The 17028-nt window shown below is 41.7% G+C and overlaps 1 pseudogene; it reads left to right on the top strand.

The window, feature by feature from the left end:
- Window positions 1-1605: 1605 nt before the first annotated feature.
- Window positions 1606-2035, top strand: LOC109558089 (baculoviral IAP repeat-containing protein 5 pseudogene; annotated as a pseudogene).
- The last annotated feature ends 14993 nt before the right edge of the window (window positions 2036-17028 follow it).

Here is a 17028-nt window from a genome sequence, read left to right as displayed (position 1 = left end):
TTGAGCAAGCTCCGGGAGTTGGTGACAGACAGGGAAGCCTGGCATGCTGCAGTCCATGAGGTCGCAAACAGCCAGACACAACAGAGCGACTGAACTGAACCGAATGTTACCACTTACTCAGATCAATCTCCCTCTGGCCTAACCTTTCAGGTTCAAATTTCCAGCACATTAATATGTCCATCCCTTTTCTGAATTATATTCAATTCTTAAAGACCAGACACAACTTACCCTAGGAACCTTTGCTCTGTCCCTTAGTTGGTTAATAGATACATTAAATTAAAAAAAAAAAAACAACCATAAGTCACTGATGCCAGCAGCCCCCGCCATGTCAAGTATCATACAGACAGCTTTTGGAAAGCCTGCAAGACAGAGATCTGTGGTTTAATATTATGTTAACACATAACATTTGTGCTATCGCTCACACTACTTGTTGCACTTTTGTCAGCAGCTCTAAAGAGGTTGACAGATGCCTGGGAAAAATTTTCCAAAGAGCAAAATAGTTACAAGATGTAAGAAACACCGCCCTTTTAAATGACCTATTTAGTTGACTCCCCTCAGGACTAGGAAATTTTTTCCTCTCTGCTTTCCAGACAGTTGTTAGTTTCATAATATGCGTTATCATCCTTTTCCTGGCTATCAAATTACTCATGACATGTATCACTGCTTGCTTTAAGTCTACTGTCAAAAGCACATGTACAATGATTGTACAAATTGAGATGACTGAACGAATGCATAATCTATAAAACTTTTCTCCATCAATATATTTATATGCTTATTTACTGCATTTAATTAATTTACTATGATTATATATATACACATACAAAGCCCCGCTCACAGCTCAGTTGGTAAAGAATCTGCCTGCAATGCAGGAGACCTGGGTTCATTTCCTGGGTTGGGAAGATCCCCTGGAGAAGGAAATGGCAACCCACTCCAGTATTCTTGCCTGGAGAACCCCATGGACTGAGCAGCCTGGTAGGCTACAGTCCACAGGGTCACAAGAGTTTGACACGACTTAGCGACTAAACCATCGCCATACACATATACAATGCTTAGTGAATTAAACTGAATTTTAACATGAATTTAAAATGAATTCAAATGAATTGAAACTCTTGATCAAATCTATAATTCTATACAAGATACTGGACATGCACAATGCACATGTAAGATAAAATTGGCCTAAGTCCTCTTGGACACCCTAGGATTGACTATAAGCCCTTAGCATAACTCTCTAAAAGGAAAGAAAGAAAGAACTCATTTTCAAGGCCCAGCACTGAGGGACATGATCTAGGGCAGGCAAGGAACCATCCGGGCAACAAGGGACCAAATAGTTGATCACCTAATGCTTTCTTTGTAAAGATTTACGATCAAAAGGAGGAAGATGAGGAGGAAAAATCATAAATGTTTTTCTATGGTAGGACAATCAAATGAAAACAAAAAGAAGAAAATAATGACGTGAGCCCTTTGTGGTAGGACTTTCCCAATGTGCAGTGTACATCTAAGTTATACATTAACCAGACCTCCTTAAAACAGGAGGATGCCCCGACATGCCTCGCAGAGGCCATCAACCGCTGGATTTGAATCGAGGCATCACTTGGTGGCAGTGGGATGGGCACCCGGTGGTTGCCTCCGGCCTGGGAGCTCTACCTCAAGAACCACTGCATCTCCACATTTAAGAACTGGCCCTTCTTAGAGGGCTGCGTCTGCATCTCGGAGCAGATGGCTGCCGGCAGGCTTCATCCACTGTCCCACTGAGAGCAAGCCTGACTTGGCTCAGTGTTTCTTCTGCTTCAAGGAGTTGGAAGGCTGGGAGCCAGATGACGACCCTATAGAAGAACATAAAAAGCATTCATCTGGTTGTGCTTTCCTTTCTGTCAAGAAGCAGTTTGAAGAATTAACCCTCAGTGAATTTTTGAAACTGGATAAAGAAAGAATCAAGAACAAAATCGCAAAGGAAGCCAACAATAAACAGAAAGAATTTGAAGAAACTGCAAAGAAAGTCTGCTTTGCCATAGAGCAGCTGGCTGCCTTGGAATGACACCTCCCTATCACTGCCGCACAGCAACACAGACATGTCGTTTCCAGGGCACACCCCTCAGCATTACCAGTTTTTCTGGGGCCTCTTAACTGTGCCTTAGGAAAGGAGAACATCAACATTTTGAAATTCAAATATTTAAACTGTATTTTTCACTTTTTTTTCTTGAAGTTGGTGCCAGGGGCTACTTCTGTTATATAGCTGGAGCTAAGTATAGTAACTGACCCTGTCTTTTATCTTTGGTAGTTTTCACTTTATTGCTTCCTGGACTCAGCAGGGTGAGGGGAGATGTTTGTTCACATGCATATATTCCTTTTACAGCAAGGTGTTTGGGCTTCACGAAGCTGGTAAATGGCTGTCCAGCTGAGATGTGATGGGTGAATGTGACCACAGGTCCGTTATGACTGGACAAACAGGATTAAGAATGCCATTTTAAGTTTCATTTGCATAATAATCTGCATTTATGGTGTGCACTTATCATGTTCCAGATGTTCTGTATTATCTCACATTGACCTCTGCAGGTCTGGTGACCATCCCTTTTACCCCCTCAGGTCTGTGGTGTCACAGCAGCTCCCTTCCTCCTAGACAGATTGTGTGACCCATCCCTGCCACACCTCTGAAAGTGCCCTGTGGGTTAGGGGTTCCTTGCCATCCCATCTTGTGATTTTCAGGTTCACAGGAGTCACCATGGGATTAGACCCCAGGCTCTCCCTTTGGACTTTATCTGTGTCAGAGTCCTTTCCATGACTGTCGTATGTGTGGCTTGGTGAGGGGGCATGCAGAAGGACTGATGTCTTGAGAGTAGAGCTGGCCTCGTGGCAAGGTTGCAACATTTTTCTACAATAGAAAAGAAGAAGGTCTTTCACGCAGAAAAGGAATATTTCAGAGGCCTGATTCACTGCTTCTGGATAGTAGGGCAGACAGTCAGAGTGGACTCTTCCCGGGGAGTCCTGCTCTGGACCAGCTGTCATCCATTGAATGGGACACACAGGAGCAGGATGAAACATCCGAGGAAGGAGTTCATGGTCTTAAGTATTTTTAATACTCTTTAAATACCTACTTCCCATTAATGATGTGAATTAGGCAACTGATAATTCTCCTGTCTTTTCAGTGTGAATCTTCCAAAAGGAATAAATTAATTTAAAAAGTAGATTGCAAAACCTCTTTGGGGGAAACTTAAAAAAAAAAAAAGGCATGGCTTTTTTATGTTGTTTTCAGTCTTGCAAGATCATAAATGCAATGATGTATGAGTTTCAGCCCCAGCACAGACTAAGCAAAGAATTGGAGCAGCTGTATAAAAGGTGTGTGGAAGACCCACTCTGGCCCTGATCTCTGCCCTCTAAGGGGATGCTTGCCTTGTGGGTTTGGTTGGGCCTGGCGCCTATTGAACTGGAGCTGCAGTTTCCTCACCAGTGATCTGAGGGTCTTAGAGACAGCTGCCTCAGCTGGCTTTTTTTTTTTTTTTTTTTTCCACTGTGGCAACAGGATTTTCATGTAAAGAGGAATTGGGACAAAGCCCTCAGCCCCTCCTAAGACTCTGCAGTGTTGTTTTCTTATTTTGTTTGAATTATTATTTTGCATAACAGGATCAACTACAATTAAAAATGAGCACAGCAAAAGAGACACAGATATAAATAACAGACTTTTGGACTCTGTGAGAGAAGGCGAGGGTGGGATGACTTGAGAGAATAGCATTGAAACATGTATATTATCATATGTGAAAGAGATCACCAGTCCAGGTTTGATGCATGAGACAGGGTGCTCAGGGCTGGTGCACTGGGATGACCCTGAGGGATGGGATGGGGAGGGAGGTGGGAGGGAAGGTCAGGATGGGGAACACATATATACCCATGGCTGATTCATGTGAATGTATGGCAAAAACTACCACAATATTGTAAAGTAATTAGCCTCCAATTAAAATTTTTTTTAAAAAGTGAGCACAAAGCCTTTCTTAGTCATTGGGGACACCAGTGTGTACTTTAGGTGGATTTGGACACAAAGTAAGATAGCAGGAAATATCTAGCAGAAGCTGTCATGAAATTGCTGCACGGTTTCCCAGCCCTAGTGAGCAGGAGGGCGCACGCTGGCTGCTCCTCTGCGAGAACAATGCAGTGGCCTGAATCCCTTCTAAACGACTTGGCTCAAATCTGTGGGGACTTGGTGGGCTGTGCAGGCAATCAGTCAGCCCTGACTGGCTGTGTCTCCATTGCTCCACATCTGTGCCTTGTTCTCCACAGCATTGCCTCCGCCACAGCGGTCCCCTCCTCTCTTCCCCGAGGCCGGCTCGTGCTGAGGCCCGATCTTCAGATTAGATAGATTTGATTTCACCCTCCTTCATGAAGTAAAGCTGCAGGGTGGATTGTTACTGTCTTATTGGAACCTCTGGGGGTCATCTTGGTAGTTGCTGAAGAATAAAAACTATTTCATTTCAAACAAACAAAAAAAAAAAAAACAGGAGGAGGAAATCAACCTTTGAGAAAAATTGGTCCCTTTCTTCAGATGCCAGCACTGTAATCCTAAAATTATCAATATTTCCTTTTCATCTCATATAGGGGTCACATTGGCCAAAGGCTTGTTCTGTATCAATACATATACAACTGGCTTAAAAAAAAAAAAAACTTTGATGAACTGTGTGCACAATTGTTAACCTATCAATATGACACACAAATTCTTTGTCTTAAAAATGTATAAAATTGCATCTCTAACTCCTGATTAATCAAACAGTTCTCAGAGCTTCTGAGAATGTTTCCTGGGTTATAACCTTCAGTTTGGCTCAAATAAAATTCTCTTTTCTTTTTTCTTAGCTTGACTGTTATTTGATTTTTTGTTGACGTACTCTACACATTCATGTGTATAGACACGTCTAAGATATATTATTAGATTTTTAAAATCTAAGTTCAGAAAAATGATCAAATAATACAAAGTGGCAAAGGAAACCATAACCCAGTCAATAAATATGGAAACATGCTCAATCTCTAATAATTGGGTGTCTCCTATTATAACAACCATAAGATACCATTTCACCCTCACAAAACTGACAAAATTACTTCTGATAATATTAAGTGTTAACAAAAATATGGAACAGCAGAACTCTTACACATTAGCAATAATATAATGCAAAAGTTATAAAGAAACCTGCCTCCTGGGGCTTCTGAGTGACGGAAATACAGATGATGATTTGGAAACAATAAAATATTTTTCTTTTTTGATAAGGTTGTAATAATGCAGACCACATACAGAATATGAATTTTAATCAAGTACTTGAAAGGGGCTTTTATGGCACTCATGTGGACTATATGAAGCCATGTTGAGTTGACAATTAGAACCATTAGGAGCATCCATAGCCAACTAAACAAAGAGATCAGGTTAATTATCAGCCAAAGTGGATCTAGAATGAGCTCACTCAATGCTTTGGGGGACAGGATGGACGGCATGTTCACCCAACGGACAAACTCTCCACCCAACAACAGTGCACATCCACCTGATTTGCTGGACAAAGGAAAAGATTCGAAAGCACTGGGCACAAACAACGAAGAATGTTATAAGCATCAGTGTTCAGTAGCTGAGTTCAGAATAGTGACAATGCGATTACCAGCAGTTCACATAAAACAAAAGCGGAGACTTTTTGTTCATTATAAGATCAACTTGAATCAATGGTATGATGTGGCAACACTTGTCCCCCCCTCAAAAAAAAAAAAACACATGTATTGCAGACTGAACTATATTATTAGAAGTGTTCAGAACAGGGTGAGCTGATTAATCATTATCTGAAGTGCCAAGTGCAGATTTTGTTTCTACATTTAAAGAACAGTGGAAATAGTAATCCTGTTGATGATGTAGCAGATATTTACTAAGTTCCAGGGTCCACCTAGAGTCAGAGTCTCTCACAAGGCTGCAGTCAACATGGTGCCCAGGAGCACAGTCTTCTCAAGGCCCCAGTAGGAGAAAGGCTGTACTCACACGGCTGTCCTAAGTCTCAGAAGACCCACTTAAAAGCTAGCCCATGTGGCTATTGGCAGGCCTCTGGTTCTTACTGGTTCTAGGATTGAAACGTCCATTTCTTGCCACCTGGGCCTCCCCACAGGGCTACCCACAACATGGCAGCTTGAGTCACCCAGCCAGAACTCTCTGGAAAAAATGAGTGAGCAATTGCAAACAAGGCAGCAGTCAGTGCTTTCATGCCCTCATCTGGGAAATGACATCTGTCACTTTTGCCCTTTTCTCTTTGAAGCAAGTCTCTAGGTCCTACCTTACACTCAAGAGAAAGGGAATACAGAGGGCAAGAATACCAGCAGGCAAGAATCACTGGGAACCACTGTAGAGACTACCTGATACAACACCATTCAAGCCCCTGGCGTCAGCCACACCTGAAGCCAGATCACTCCTTGTCTTCTCAGTTATGAGAGCAAATATAACCTTCCTTTGCTGAAATCAATTTGAGTTGGGTTTTTGTCATGTCATGTGTAACCCATGGAGTCCTCCACACACTCTGAAAGCAAACACCATCATCAATAAAACCAGAGTGGCAAGGGTGAGGTCAACAGAACAAGCTTTTTCTGGAGTGGACAAATAAGCCAACCAGAATTCTTAAATGTCCTGTATGATCCTGGATGATATTTTTGGATTTTTTTTCTGCCTGGATTTATTCTAGCAGTTCTGAGATTCTGCTCAGCTAATTTAGCAAGCCCGTGTCAGTGTGAGAGCATGCCAAACTCGAAATTTTACTGCCAAAAATGACAGTGAATAGAATTAGACCATGAGGAGTGCAATTAGTTTGACATGCTATTAACACTCCAACGTGAACACAGAAGGAAAAGCTTGAAAAAAAGTAGAAAGTTAAAATAAAGTTTAGTTCAGTTAATGGCAATGATAAAATTACTACCTCAAATTGTTTTGTTTGCCATACCAACTGAATGAAAATAATAACATACAAATGATGTGAAATTTAATAAAGACTTGTATAATTTTAGCAGGAAGACAATCTATCATGTTTCTCTGGGTAATCAACCATACTGAGACTTGAGAATGTTCCTCTACACCCATCCTTAAAAATGGATCCTATTTAGCACCCAATCATGGGAGATGATGTCACTTATCTCCCAGACAGTAACCATGAGAAAAGAAAAAAAAAAAAGCCAGATAAATTGGTTTCCTTTAGAAAATAAATCAGCTGTGTAGTATTGCCTAAAATACACTATTTTTTTAAGAAAAATTTCAGTAATGATGTTTTTAATAGAACATTTTCACAGGCACAGTGGTGGCCCACCTCCCTCCAAGCAGATGTCAAACCTAAATGGGCTTCAGAATCATCAGGGGGCTTGTTAAAACCTAGATGGCTGGGCCCTGACTCTAGAGTCTGATCGTGTTGGTCTGGGGTAAGGGCCTAGAATCTGCTTTTTTTTTTTTTTTGCCTGCACCACATGGTTTGTGGATTTTAGTTCCCCAACCAGGGAACAAACCCAGTGAGAGCACTGGAGTCCTAACCACTGGACTTCCCAGGAATTCCCTAGAATCTGCATTTCTAACAAGCTCTCAGGTGCTATGGCTACTGCTGCTTGGTGACCACATCCCGAGAACCACGCTCCAATGGCAAAGGAACTCAGTCCTCTTGCAGGGACTCTCAAGCTCCTTGCTGGTTCTTGCAGCCTCCAGAACTCTGCCTCTCTCTCGGGCATTGCTATTTAACTCCTTCTCTCTTCACATCTGCCATTTCTCCTAGCCTTCAAGACAGACAACCCATGCCGCTACTGGCTTCCTCCAAGAATTTCAGATTTCCCAGTTTCACTTCAAAAAGTGTGGGCTGTGAGTGGGTTTCACCTCATTTCTTGCTTACAGAGTAACAAAACTGGAAGCTGAATACTGATAGAGCTCAAAATATTAGCCACAGAGTAGGATTCTAATTGATTTATTATACAGCCTAAGAGGACGTTATTACCGAAAAGATACTGCATTAATTCAATTAAGATCCCAGTTGTTTTTTTTTTTTTAGTGTACTAAACAATTGTTTGGGAAAAGTGAATAAATTCAAACAAATGAGATTTCAGTGCCGCTCAGGGACAATGATCTCTTAAATTAGATCTTTTTCTTCTTTGTTCAAACAATTTGTGTTTAGACAGAGTCTAGGCATGTATTCAGACTTCAAGGGGGAAATATATTCAAAACAGATGAAAGAATTTAGGAGTTGCACAACAAAGAAATGCCGTCCAATTTTATATATGTCAGTCTAAGAAAATTTGAAGCTGTCATCGACTATAACTGAAAGAACAGAAAAAAAACGTTTAAAGAAATTCTACGTTTCTTGGCCTTTCTTCACCAAACTGCTAAAGCAAATTGTTTTCCAGAACCGCTCAGAAGAGAAGATGCCAGAGAGTGGTTTCAAAGAGTTTCTAATGAAAACGAGCTGTATTTATTCTGACCTCCATGTGAAATGGACTTGGTCTGTTGGGTTTTTTGTTTTGTCTTCACTTTTCTCATATTTAAGACTTCTCCTTTCTGATGAAGAGTTAAATGGGACCGACTGAAAGCCACTCTGATAGAAACTGCTGTATTTTCCACTCCATATAAAGTACTTCACACATGGTTAAGCATTCCAACTTAATGGTATATAACTTCGGTCTCATCAGTAAACACTCATCTATTCATTCATTCAGACACGTACTAGGTACCTGCTGGGTATGGGAGATACAAACCTAAATGATATATGGTCCCTGCCTTGAGCCCACAGTCTAAAGGTCTAGGCTGAAGATCTAGACTCGGAAGGCAGAGCAAGCAGGTATCCACCACTGTTTATGAGAGTCCCTGGTGGCTCAGTTGGTAAAGAATCTGCCTGCAATGCAGGAGACCCAGGTTCAATCCCAGTGTTGGGAAGATCCCCTGGAGAAGGGAATGGCTATGCATTCCAGTATTCTTGCCTACAGAATTCCATGGACAGAGGAGCCTGGCAGACTACAGTCCACGGGATTACAAAGAGTCAGACATGACTGAGCAACTAACACTTTCCATTTCATTTCATGCCATCACTCCAGGCTGTGTGTAGGCCAAAAAGCTGGAAAAGGCTGGAACCTGAAGGAAGGCCAACATTTAGGAAGACAGAGACAACAGCAGGGTGAGAGAGGAAATCAGAGTATGGTGAGGCGCAGGGGTTATGTCATGGAAGCCAAAAGAGCTGTTTCTAGGAGGGAAAATGCAAAAATGTGACAATGCGCAAATGCTGTGTGGAGGCCCAGTGAGAGAGACCTGAAAGAGTTGTTGGGATTCCAAGTTTGCTGATGGCCTTGGTAGAGGTGGTATCAGGAGATAGACGGGCGAAGTTCACTGCTGGGACTGAGGAGCAGATGTAAATGAGGTAAAGGCGACAGGCAGGGAGAAATTCTTCCCATATAGAAGAGAGGGCATGCCTTTCTGGTGTGAGAAAGTATTCCTCTTTAATAGGGAAGAGCAGGGGAGAATTTACCATGAATCTTAAGCTTCAGGTCCCTCACCAGTATGGATCCGCCACCCCCACCAGGCCCTGGGAGGGACTCTAAGGTAGGCAGACCTGAGAGATACCACAGGTTTGGTTCCAAACCACCTCAATAAAATGAGTATCAAATAAAGCAAGTCACATGAATTTTTTTGATTTCCTAGTGCATATAAAAGTTGTTTACACTATAAGGTAGTCTATTTAAATGTACAATAGCATTACGTCTAAAGAAACAACACACATATCTTAATAAAAAATACTTTATTGAAAAATGCTAACCATTATCTGAGCCTTTAGTGAGTGGTAATCTTCTTGCTGGTAATCTTGTGGCTGGTCTTGCCTCGATGTTGATGGCTCTGCACTCCTGACCCAATTACCTCCCAAGAGCCCCACCTCCAAATACCAAGACCATGATGATTAGATTTCAACATCTGAATTTGGGAGAAGGGCATACAAACATTCAATCCATAGCACCATCCTGCTGTTGTCTCTCACAAAATGATACTAGAAAATCTTTCATGTGTGAGGATGTGCTCGAAGAGTGTGTGCATGCTAAGTCACTTCAGTCGTGTCCGACTCTGTGCGACCCTGTAGAGTGTAGCCCACCAGGCTCCTCTGTCCATGGGATTCTCCAGGCAAGAATACTGGAGTGGGTTGCCAGAATATGCAGTTACAGATACAAAAGTATTATAGAGATATACTGGGCAGTTAATAACTACTGTTTTGCTGAATTTTTGTGACATTTCTGGTGTTTGTTAGCTTAATTATTTTTTAATTTTCTATGACTTCTTTCACATTCTAAATATACACCTTCATATCTAATTATTATGCCTAATTTTGCATTATTTTCTTTAAAGTGCTTGCACGGGCACACACACACACATGTGCATGCATGCGTGCACACACACACACAATTATATAAGCTTCAGACCTCACAAAACCTGGGTCTGCCCCATGGTGTTAGCCTTCAGGGGAGAGGCCTTGAGGGAAGGAAATGAAGGTTGAGTACCCAGCGTGCCTCTGGGATCGACTCCTCACTCCCAGATGGACAGAGAGAAGCTCACTGAAAGGTTCTGACCATCTAGCAGGGAAGCTGGCACTGAGTATGTAGGTGGAGGCTGCATGGCCTTGGGCACAGCACAAGGAAGTGGGCTTCCCAGGAGCACTGGTCACCAGATTTCCAGTCCCTCCAAGACCCAGGGCCAGGGGAAGCTGTAACCAAGCAGGACGCTACGGGGCCATCCTCTGCTGCAGCTCCTCTCTGAAATACCCAGATAACAGTATTTGATGCACATTTCCTGAGTTGTTTTGCAGAAGTGAAAATGCCCCACCAAATGAAAGATGTTAACTGCTTGACCTGAGACACAGCCCCAGGCCTCCTGGAGCCTAAGGACCGACCCCTGTGATACCATCCTGTTCACGTACCATCACCCAACCAGAGAATTGTGCATGAGCTGATCACATATCCTGTGACCACCCCATCTGACTTGTAAAAATGCTTTGCCAAAACCCTTCGGGGAGCTCAGGACTTTCTAGGGCATAAGCCAACCATTGCTTTCCATACCCTACAATAAACCTTTCTCTGTTCCAAACTCTGACATTTCAGTTTGCATGGCCTCACTGTGCACTGGACACACACAACTGTGCTAACAAAGCCGGCCGGGGTCAGTAGATCCTGGAAGAAGTTAACAGCTTTTGCCTGTACAGAGGGTGAGTAGTATTTTGAATATTTTCCCTGGAAGCCAAAGGACCTAGGGTTAGAGAGAAAGAGAAGCCTGGCATGGTGGAGGCACGGCTCCCATGGACTTAGGGATTTAGCTACATGCTCAACAGTTCTCTTTGCTGCAAGAATGTAAGCTCCTTTAGGTGAGCAACCTTGGCCATCAGTGTCACATCTGCATAAAAACAGAAAATTATAAACTTAGGGGCCTTGATTCAACTTGATTAAGATTATAGTTGAAATCAGAGGCTACATATTTCAAAAACGGTTAAGGAACTTCAAGAAGATGAAGATACTATTCTTATCACACATATTTGAGAATACAAGCCCAGAGTGAGTCCAGAAGACACCAAAAAACATAAATCTTAGCCAAGATGGAGTGAAGGCTCTTTGAAGACAAATCATAAAATTGGGTTGTTTGCCACAGGCGTTCTTGTGAAATTCTATTGTAGCTGCAATGATTTACTGTTACAGAATTAGAGACTGTGACACTTGTTCAACTTTTTGCTGTAGAAAATTGAATTTACTCATTGTACATTTGTTATGGTCAATTTGGTTTACCATAAATCTTGTCTTATTTATCCCATTATCTATGACTTATCTGATCTCATTACAATTAACCAAGCTAGTACTCTTGCCTGGCAAATCCCATGGATGGAGGAGCCTGGTAGGCTGCAGTCCATGGGGTCGCTAGGAGTCGGACACGACTGAGTGACTTCACTTTCACTTTTCACTTTCATGCATTGGAGGAGGAAATGGCAACCCACTCCAATGTTCTTGCCTGGAGAATCCCAGGGATGGGGGAGCCTGGTGGGCTGCCGTCTCTGGGGTCGCACAGAGTTGGACATGACTGAAGCGACTTAGCAGCAGCAGCAGCACTACAAAAGTGGTGTAGATTCACTTGGGCTTAGAAAGGACAACACAAACTTTTCGTCCCTATGTAAGTCATGCAAGTTTGTGTGTGTGTGTGTGTGTTTATTTCATTGTCAATAATAATAATGAAACAGTTGTTGGAATACAGTGGAAGACACTTTCTTCCAGCTGGATCCTAGTATCTAGAAGAGTGTACAGTACTTGTAAGCATTCAGTGAGTGCCTATTGACTGACTTATTTGCTGACTTCTCATTAACACTGAGGAAAAGGATCTATTAGAAGAGGTATCAACTGGACATCAAGACGTTAGAGGAGGACTTTCCTTGGATTCTCTGAGTAATTTTTATTAATTTGTTTCAAATATTTCATTTAAATAACTGTACCTTCTTTAAATACATAATTTAATATTATGAAGGAAACTGAATCCAGTCAGAGATGAAATGCAATCATGAAACACATCCTTTAAAACCCTTGTTTCAACAACTGCATCCAGCATACTGGCTGGATCATATACCTGCAGTAATTCAGGAGGCCACTAGAGGGTATAAAATGGCCAGAGAGTTATTGAAAACTAAGGAAGACGTGCAAACGGACCACAGCCATGTCTAATTCAATGAAACTATGAGCCATGCCGCATAGGGCCACCCAAGACGTATGGGTCATGGTGGAGAGTTCTGACAAAACGTGGTCCACTGGAGAAGGGAATGGAAAACCACTTCAGTATTCTTGCCTTGAGAACCCCATGAACAGTATGAAAAGGCAAAAAATAGGACACTGAAAGAGGAACTCCCCAGGTCGGTAGGTGCCCAATACACTACTGGAGATCAGTGGAGAATAACTCCAGAAAGACTGAAGAGACAGAGCCAAAGCAAAAACAACACCCAGTTGTGCATATGACTGGCGATAGAAGTGAAGTCTGCTGCTGTAAAGAGCAATATTGCATAGGAACCTGGAATGTCAGGTCCATGAATCAAGGCAAATTAAAAGTGGTCAAACAGGAGATGGCAAGAGTGAACGTCGGCATTTTAGGAATTAGCAAACTAAAATGGACTGGACTGGGTGAATTTAACTCAGATGACCATTATATCACAGTAATCCAAGTCTATACCCCGACCAGTAACGCTGAAGAAGCTGAACAGTTCTATGAAGACCTACAAGATCTTCTAGAACTAACACCCAAAAAAGATGTCCTTTTCTTTACAGGGGACTGGAATGCAAAAGTAGGAAGTCAAGAAATACCTGAAGTAACAGGCAAATTTGGCCTTGGAGTACGCAATGAAGCAGGGCAAAGGCTAATAGAGTTTTGCCAAGAGAACGCACTGGTCAGAACAAACACCCTCTTCCAACAACACAGAGAAGACTCTACACATGGATGTCACCAGATGGTCAATACTGAAATCAGACTGATTATATTTTTTGCAGCCAAAGATGGAGAAGCTCTCTACAGTCAGCAAAAACAAGACCAGGAGATGACTGTGGCTCAGATCAAGAACTCCTTATTGCCAAATTCAGACTTAAATTGAAGAAAGTAGGGGAAACCACTAGACCATTCAGGTATGACCTAAATCAAATCTTTTATGATTATACAGTGCAAGTGACAAATAGATTCAATGATTAGATCTGATAGACACAATGCCTGAAGAACTAGGGACAGAGGTTCGTGACATTGTACAGGAGGCAGGGATCAAGGACATCCCCCAAAAAAGAAATGCAAAAGTCAAAATGGTTGTCTGAGGAGGCCTTACAAATAGCTGTGAAAAGAAGAGAAGAGAAAGGCAAAGGAGAAAAGGAAAGATATACCCATTTGAATGCAGAGTTCCAAAGAATAACAAGGAGAGATAAGAAAGCCTTTCTCAGTGATCAATGCAAAGAAATAGAGGAAAACAATAGAATGGGAAAGACTAGAGATCTTTTCAAAGAAATTAGAGATACCAAGGGAACATTTCATGCAAAGATGGGCACAATAAAGGACAGAAATGGTATGGACCTAATAGAAGCAGAGGATACTAAGAACAGGTGGCGAGAATACACAAAAAAGATCTATACAAAAAAAATATCTTCATGACCCAGATAATCACAATGGTATGATTACTCACCTAGAGACAGACATCCTGGAGTGCGAAGTCAAGTGGGCCTTAGGAAGCATCACTACGAACAAATCTAGTGAAAGTGATGGAATTCCAGTTGAGCTATTTCAAATCCTAAAGGATGATGCTGTTAATGTGCTGCACTCAATATGCCAGCAAATTGGAAAACTCAGCAGTGGCCACAGGACTGGAAAAGGTCAGTTTTCATTTCAATCCCAAAGAAAGGCAATGCCAAAGAATGCTCAAATTACCACACAATTGCACTCATCTCACATGCTAGTAAAGTGATGCTCAAAATTCTCCAAGCCAGGCTTCAGCAATATGTGAACCATGAACTTCCAGATGTTCAAGCTGGTTTTAGAAAAGGCAGAGAAACCAGAGATCAAATTGCCAGCATCCTCTGGATCATGGAAAAAGCAAGAGAGTTCCAGAAAAACATCTACTTCTGCTTTATTGACTATGCCAAAGCCTTTGACTGTGTGAATCACAATAAACTGTGGGAAATTCTTCAAGAGATGGGAATACCAGACCATTCCTCAACTGTGTCCCTTGGTAAAGAAAAAGATTTTAGGTTGTTAGGATTCTTCTAACGTCCTGTATTGCTCATCACCCTGGAAGTCAGTAGTCACTGTGTAATCTTAAACTTTCTCTACACCTTCATTACCTCACCTGTTAAATGGACACAATAACAGCCCAAGGTAGTTGTGTTTTCTATGAAGGATTCAACAGAGACTTCATATTATGGAAGACAGTAATTTAAGATTGATCCAGCCAAAGAATATCAAGCAATTCTATTGTCAAGCTGCATAGTTTACAATGCACTCAACCAGTCAATCTTGAAGTTACACAATTCTTGGCAAAATTTGGTTGTTGGGTCATAGACGAGACACAGATTTTTCTTTATTTCAAAATTTTCACACAAAGTAAGACTTTGATTTTTTTTATTACACTATATAAATTTTTTTCATTAAATTTTAAACTAAGTTAAGTACTAATTAAATGGAGTCTTGGACAAAAAGGACGTAGAGTAGAATTTGATAAATATTTTTATCTGTCGGCTACTGCAGTGCAACAAAACACCCAAAACTCAGTAAGTAAAAACAGAAACCATTTGTTAATTCCCACCTATCTGCCAGTCAGCTAGGGAGCTGGCTAATCTAGGCCAGGCTTGCCTGGAAGGTTCCACTGGTCTCATCTGGCTTCACTCACACATCTAGTAGTTAGCTGCTGCTGCTAAGTCGAGTCAGTCATGTCCGACTCTGTGCAACCCCATAGACGGCAGCCCACCAGGCTCCCCCGTCCCTGGGATTCTCCAGGCAAGAACACTGGAGTGGGTTGCCATTTCCTTCTCCAATGAATGAAAGTGAAAAGTGAAAGTGAAGTCGCTCAGTCGTGTCCGACCCTTCACGACCCCAAGGACTGCAGCCTACCAGGCTCCTCCGCCCATGGGATTTTCCAGGCAAGAGTACTGGAGTGGGGAGTAGTTAGCTAGGGGTCACATAATCTAGGCTAAATTTAATTGAGATGGCCCTATCTTTTCAGCTTCCTCCTGTGATTATCAAGCCAGGCAGGGCACATCCCTTTCCTGGAAGTAACAGAATTACAAGAAAATGAGTGGAAATAGACAAAGACTCGAGGTCCAGTCTTGGAACTGGAGCTCCATCACTTCTGCCTCATTCCATTAGCCAAGCAAAATTATGCAATCAAGTCCAGATTCAAGAATGTGGAAATAGAGTCTGCTAACATATATTACGTATTTTTTTTAATGTCTCCCACAACTAGAAGGTGCATATGCTAAGATCCCCTAAATGTTCAACAACAGACAAAGGAATAAACATGTGATACACGTATACAAAGGAATACTACTCAGCCATAAAAAAGAATGAAATCATGCCATTTGCAGCAACATGGATGAACCTAGAGATTATCATACTAAAGGGAAATAAGTCAGAGAGAGAAAGACAAATACCATATTATGATATCACTTTATATGTGGAATCTAAAACAGCACATAAATGAACTTATCTACAAAAGAGAAAGAGTCACAGATGTAGAGAACAGACTTGTGGCTGCTAAGGGGGAGGGGGTAAGGAGGGAACTTGGGACTAGCAGATGCAAAATATTATATACAGGATGCATATACAACAAGGTCCTACTGTATAGCACAGGGAACTATACTCAATATCCTGGGATAAACCATGATGGAAAAGAGTATGAAAAAGAATGTACATATATATGTATAACTGAATCACTTTGCTGTACAACAATGTAAGTAAACTACACTTCAATAAAATAAATTAAAAAGAAAAGTATAGGGATCCAATCTGTCTTGTTCCCATTTTACTGGTGGGGAAACTGAGACACAGAGAGGTCACATAGGTATGAAGTGGTAAAGCCAGGATTTGAACTAAAATAGTCTTCCCCTAAAGTGCATGCTGTTAACCACTACATTATATCATCTCTCCTAACAAATGCAAATAATTAACAATATAGAAGATTCTGGGCCCTAAATTAGACCTAAATACTATAATGCCTTTGACTGTGTGGATCACAATAAACTGTGGAAAATTCTGAAAGAGATGGGAATACCAGACCACCTGACCTGCCTCTTGAGAAACCTGTATGCAGGTCAGGAAGCAACAGTTAGAACTGAACATGGAACAACAGACTGGTTCCAAATAGGAAAAGGAGTATGTCAAGGCTGTATATTGTCCCCCTGCTCATTTAACTTATATGCAGAGTACATCATGAGAAACTCTGGGCTTGATGGAGCACAAGCTGGAATCAAGATTGCCGGGAGAAATATCAACAACCTCAGATATGCAGATGACATCACCCTTATGGCAGAAAGTGA

Source organism: Bos indicus, chromosome 4 (genome assembly GCF_029378745.1).
Source record: "Bos indicus isolate NIAB-ARS_2022 breed Sahiwal x Tharparkar chromosome 4, NIAB-ARS_B.indTharparkar_mat_pri_1.0, whole genome shotgun sequence".
In the NCBI taxonomy this organism is placed as follows: Eukaryota; Metazoa; Chordata; class Mammalia; order Artiodactyla; family Bovidae; genus Bos; species Bos indicus.
Note: the sequence above shows the minus strand (reverse complement) of the source record. Positions and strands in the feature narration are given on the sequence as shown.